Source organism: Hippoglossus hippoglossus, chromosome 17, assembly GCF_009819705.1.
Source record: "Hippoglossus hippoglossus isolate fHipHip1 chromosome 17, fHipHip1.pri, whole genome shotgun sequence".
NCBI lineage: Eukaryota > Metazoa > Chordata > Actinopteri > Pleuronectiformes > Pleuronectidae > Hippoglossus > Hippoglossus hippoglossus.
The window spans coordinates 9,002,325-9,008,649 of record NC_047167.1 but is presented as its reverse complement, the minus strand read 5'-3'; the positions used below and the strand labels follow the sequence as shown (position 1 = coordinate 9,008,649).

General features: G+C 40.1%; 1 long non-coding RNA gene across 1 annotated transcript; it reads left to right on the top strand.

Annotated features, from left to right (window-relative positions):
• The first annotated feature begins 5,232 nt into the window (after positions 1 to 5,232).
• Positions 5,233 to 6,116, top strand: LOC117778898. The gene is made up of 2 exons (XR_004616859.1): positions 5,233 to 5,617; positions 5,889 to 6,116. It is a non-coding gene; the product is annotated as an uncharacterized LOC117778898 (long non-coding RNA).
• Positions 6,117 to 6,325: the final 209 nt, after the last annotated feature.

Sequence of the window (6,325 nt, the reverse complement as noted above, 5' to 3'; positions counted from 1 at the left end):
TGAATATACCTGCATGGGGTTGACTGTGCATGTGTTGGACATTTAAAGCAGATTCAGTAGTGCCTAGATCCAGACCTCAGAACTGCTGCCCATCTCAGATTTTTTGCAGCAATACATAATGACTATTGAGTCTGACAGGTTGTTCTCACAGAAACCATTTTGAGCTGTCAGTCAGCGAAGCCCAGGTGTGAATGATAAAAGCAATCACGACTGAATTCCTTCTCGCTGCTTCGGACTCAGCGGCCGGCCCACTGTCAGACCGAGAGCCGCTGTTCATCTTATTACTAACACCTGCTTCTCCCACTGTGACATGGCAGGATGTCCCCCATGAAAAAACTGTTCAAAGTTCTGCTTTTAAAGAAAAGGCCCTGAGTGGTGATCTTCTCTGTGAGGTTTTGGAGCTGGAGTGTTAACCACTAAACACAAACTCAAAAATGTGAAACAGGAGACGAGCAAGATAAAAAAAACTTGGAAGCAAACGGGACACTTTTTTACCTGAAATTCATCATTTTTATATGAGACGTCACAGAACTTTATATATAGAGTTTTTCATGTTCTTACATAATCCACTTTAGGGAAGATTAAGTGTGTTTTTGAAGACATAAATTAAAGTCCAGTGATAGTTTAAGTTGAAGATCTACATCCACAGTCTGAACAATAATGATGCAATATTTGATTTAACTTCCTCTTGACAATGAAACCTAGGAATTTTTTGCAATTCTTTGAAATTGGTGAAGATAAAATAACTCACTTCACTGCAAGAAACTTTTTATTTCATGGAACATCTCCTCTTTGACATTGGACATTTGGAGAAATACCCAGCTGGAGGCAGTGTGACTCCACGAACATAATCTGACTCTGATGTCAAATCATGCTGCGGTTCACAAGCAATAAAAGTAGGAATTTTTATTATTGCAGGAATGAGAGAAAATCTGAGATCTCTGAGGAACTGAAGAACATGATAGATGATAGATTAAGATCAATTATCCATTGATTCGACTCATGATTAATAGGTTTTTTTATTTTGTGACAATACACTTCTACTGTGTGGGTGGCTGTGGCTCAGGAGGTAAGGCAGGTCGTCCACCAATCAGAAGTACAGGGATTCAATTCCCGGCTCGGGAAACATAACCTCCTTTGTGGAGGTAATAATCAATGACTTGTTACATGACCAAGCACAGACCGACAGGCTGACACAGTGAATAAAGATATTTGAGGTTGATGGACAAACTACCTACAGGTAGAAAGAACGGGAGTCCACTGGAGGCGCAGCACAAAGAGAATCACAGAGAGACATTAGCAAACAATCTGGTATAAATAGCAGGGAGCATATGAGGGAAATGAGGAGCAGGTGTTCAGGTGTTCAGGTAGGCAGGGATGTTCCAGCCACTGCAAATGGAAAACAGGTGAGATCAGTGGAGCTGGAGAGGAGGAAGAAAGTGAGGGGACATGTGGTACCATCCATACCAACAGCTACGTTGTATTAACTGATATAAGTACCTGGGGGGAATTGTTGTATCCATGAAGAGCTGATTGGATGTCAGTTTCTGGCAGAAGTATCTGTAATTAGCAGCTAATGTTTACTATAATGTTTAAACTATGTGTTACTATGGTGTTAAAACTGGGTTACGATGCTATTAAAACTATGGTGTTAAAACTATGTTACTATGGTGTGAAAGCAGTGTTAAAACCAATCACCTGTTTTACATAACTAAAATATAATGCACACGTAAAAGCAGAGTGATTTACAACTCATTAAATTATAAGAATGTACACATGTAGGACAAGTGTACCATCTTATCTTAAATCTTAAAAAGAAAAAATAAGATAAGATAAAACTTTATTGATCCACATGCTGGGAAAATTCAGTTGTTACAGCAGCAGGAAGGTCAGAGAGAGGTAGACAAGAGAATAAAGAAATATAAAAAGGCAATAGAATAAAAAAAATTCAATCAAATCAAATGTGCAAATCAATTGTGCAAATCAAATGTGCAAAATGTTATTTTATGTTAAAAATCGTGTAAATATTGTAAATAGACTGACATAACCAGTGCAGTATTGTATTTTTCATTCCAGATGGTGTTTTAGAGTCTGACAGCAGTGGGAATGAAGGACCTGCGGAAGCGTTCATTCTTGCACTGTAAGTGGAGCAGTCTGCTGCTGAAAGAGCTGCTAAGGGCCCCACGGTGTCATGTAGGTGGTGAGAGGTGTTGTCCATGATGGAATTCAGCTTTGCTAACATCCTCCTCTCCCCCACTTCCTCAGTGGAATCCAGACGGCAGTCCAAGACAGAGCTGGCTCTCCTAATCTGTTTATTTAGTCTTTTTCTGTCACTCTCAGTGCATCCGCACCCGCAGCCGAACAAAGGCGTAGAACACTGCAGAAGGCACCACAGTTACATAAAAAGTCCTTAATAGTGTCCTCAGTCTCCTCGGCAGATGGAGACGACTCTGGCCCCTCTTGTACGGGACATCTGTATTTATGGACCAGTCCAGTTTGTTGTTGGGGTGAACACCCAGGTAGTCAATCACCATCTCTTTTGTATTGGTGGCGTTGTTGTATAGGTGATTCGATTCACACCAGTGGACAAAGTCAGTGATGACCCCCCCCATATACTCCGGTTCGTTTCCCTCTGATACACGACCAACGATGGCTGTGTCATCAAAGAACTTCTGGAGATGACAGCGGTCTGTATTGTTTCTGAAGTCTGATGTGTATAAGACCAAACTAGACTCGGTCAAGCATAGACCTCCTCTAAGGCTCAACACAGTCCACTTACATTCAATCAAGCAGCACCAAATTACACACACTCATAGATATCACTCGCCTAAATATGCCAGATTAGTTTCATTCAGATCCAAGAATTATTCCCTGGAAGATTGGTCAACAGGTCCAGACCCTTGTCCAGATCCACACCAAGATTTAATGGGTTCTTTCTTTTGCCAATGTCACATCCATCCAACAAGTTTCATGGAAATGTGTGAAGCAGTTTTTGCGTAATCCTGCTGTCACACAAATCATCTGTGAAGTATAAACAACAACACAGCCCTGCTATCCCTTCTCCTACCACTGTGCTCGATGACTCTTTATTCATTAAAACTTTGCAGACCTTTTACAGACACAAAAAAAAAGACCTATGGAATTCACCAAGCTTGAAGAGATTCCCTCTTTGGATTGTAGGTGAACATAGATCAGTTTCCTGTGGCACTGATGAAGACACACAGGTTTTTCCACTTTATTGATATTAAAGGATGCACTCTTGTTGCACTTGCTGTGTTACTCACATCATTCAAACTCCTTGTTTGAAGTACTGCATTATTAGGGTTGCTTATAATGTTATTGCCAGGACTTCAGCTGAATCAGATTGGGCCGTTCAGTATCAAGCAATGCTGTACTGATCTGCTGGTTATTTGAACAGGGCTTGGCAGGATGCTCTGATCACGCAATATAGTAAACAAGCCAAGTTATCCTTTCAAGCTAATGTGTGCAACTACACTAGCAACAGATGTGTAACAACAGTTTCTGTTGACACTAGAGTTACCAAGGAAAAGCCAGAGACTATATCGTATCAAGTTGCTCCCTCAGACTCGGTCTGGGTCCAAGTCCACAGCTGTATCTCTAAGAGAGCAGCCTGAAAGTGAGGAGCGCTCAAACTCAACATTAAAGCTGTATAACTGTATAATAGGCTGAATAGATGAATTCACAAACAATCTGAAATCAGCAGGGTCTTGTCAAATATTGCCCAGAACTTAATTGTGCTTCTGGACCCCTGTTGCACTGTTTGGATGGTTGATGATGGGTTTTTAAAAGAGATACAACTTTTAATGAGAGCGCAATATGGAGCGTAGACAAAACTGTTTTTGCAACAGTTCCGTCACCAGATCATGTTATTAAACATTGCGGCACCAAACAAGTGGAGGCCGTTGAGAGAGCTATCCTTGTGTCAGTAGCATGTGCTGTGCAAGTGCAGAGAAATGATTTTTACCTCCTTTTGTTTTCCCCCATAAATGTTACAAATAACTCTTTATTCAGAGTGACCCCTACCATCACCACTACATATGTATCTATGAATGGCCAGCATTCATTCAGAAGTGATCTCCCAGTCAAGTAGGCTCCAAGTATGTTTGCCTTCAATGATTTGCCAAATTACTTTTAATATTGCACTTTTTGCAAAAGGAGTTTTATAGCATGAGCCTGCATGACAGAGGCTATGTACTAAAACGACATTTTGAAAAACTTTTCAGTGTCATGATACTGAAGATACTTGGCATAAATCTAAATCTTACTTCCTAATTCCCTTTATAGCTGTAAACTTCTCAAATGAGTTGATATTTGAAGTTAAACCTTGAGTTGGGCTTCTTTTTACCTCAGTCTAGTCATCACTGCTATGTTGGACAGAGCTGTATGGGGGGTCACCACAAAAGAAGTGATAATGGTACAGGGAATCAGGTCTATAAGGTTTTCACCACCTCCTGGAAACTAGTTCCTCCGTCCCAGGATGAGAAGCAGATGGCAGGACTTGGCTTGTTCACGCTCTTTATGAAGTGGAACCTCAGCCTGTCAATGAGGAGTGTAGAAACAACCCCCTTTACATGGGCCACAACATTTAACAGCACCAGTGTGGACCAGTTTTTTGAAAAGGTCACTGAGAGGCACAGCTTTTGGGAGTGAAATATCAAAAGTAGACAAAACTAGTGTAACAACAGTCCTGTCACCAGACCGTGATGTTGCATGACCTTATAAATACATAACGTCAGAGAGGTGTGCTTATATATGTAGCATGAACTTTGCAAGCAAAATGCAAGTCCTCCCTTAAATGAATTAACAACGGGAAGCGCATTGCTGCCTCCTGCTGGAAAACATCACATTTGTTCTTTGCAAACTATAATAATATTTGTGTTTATTTACATCGAGAGCATGGGAGTGAAATGTGATCACAAGTGGTGCCTCAACACGCATGTGGTGGCAGGTGTGTACTGGTGTACTTAAAGCTGTTCACGTGTGATCAGAGCACCCATAAGACCCTTATTAATACCTATGGACAGAGCATTTGTCTGAATCTGAAGTGAACTTGTAAAAAGTGATATGATGCTATAGGGAAGATGTGATTGTTCCAATGGTGATAACATTAATGATTTGCTGCAGGATCCTTGTGTTGACAAATGGAGGAGTTTTATTATCTGAGTTCAGTGCTTGAAAGAATATCTTCCTCCATACAGCTAGAAACTAGACCACATCAGATGTGGATCCATCTCCATTTGACCATAATCTGTGGAGCTCTCCAGAAACATGGTGGAGTCACATGTGAGGATGAGATTGAAGCTCCATGATGCAATACAACTTCAATTCAAGTTTTTGAAGGAACTATACAGCTGTTATATACAATCACTTGAGCATTGGTTAAGTTAAATAGCCTATTGGAAAACTTTACCTTAGTTATTGTGCCTGATTTGATACATTACTCAAGACATTTGAGCGCGCCAAGGTCCAACATTACTTGAGAATTTCTCAAGTTTTGAATAAGATTTGTATTTTTTTAACAAAATCCATTAATTATTCTCTTGGTAATTGGTCGAACAAACAAAGAAACGGACAGGGGAGAAAACATAACCTCCCGGTCTCCTTGGTAAAAAAACCCGACTCTACTTTAGATAAATAATCAGCTAAAACCCACGAAATTATTTAATTACTTACGCCAAGGAGGACATGTTTTCTTCCCTGAAAAAAGTCTGATACATTTCGGGATCAATATTTGTAAGTGTGCACAATATGGTGCAGCTTGATTTTGAATTTAAAGGGGACTTTTGGGTCTTGGCAGAATCTACAGTATTCTACTGAATGCCATTGTAGTTTGAATTCATTTCAACCAATATCTCTGATATGTGAAGCTATGTGAAAAGGGAGCATCCCACAAACCAGAACAAACCTAAACAGTTTGTTGTTTTTCTTTCTTGACTTGACATAAATATATTCAAAAACACAATCCATCTTATATTTACTCAACTTCTTCTCCTGAGAAGGATTGATGTTTGGTTCAGCAGTCCTCCCCAGTGATTATTGAAAAGTATTGGTTAAGTCTAAGCAGTATGAAGGTGCATTATAGATCCAAAATAAAATAATTTGTGACTCTCCATTTGTTTAATGACCAATGAATGAAAAGAAACCCTATGCATTACCCGGAAAGTTAGACTATGTGAATGCCATTCCCATGTTTCAAGCATGTTTGAACAGATTCAAACGAACACGTGTTGTTAGGGATTCACACTCTTTCAGGATCAGACTTTTCTCTGTCAGGAAATTCCCACGTGTGGGAAACTCCAGCGTG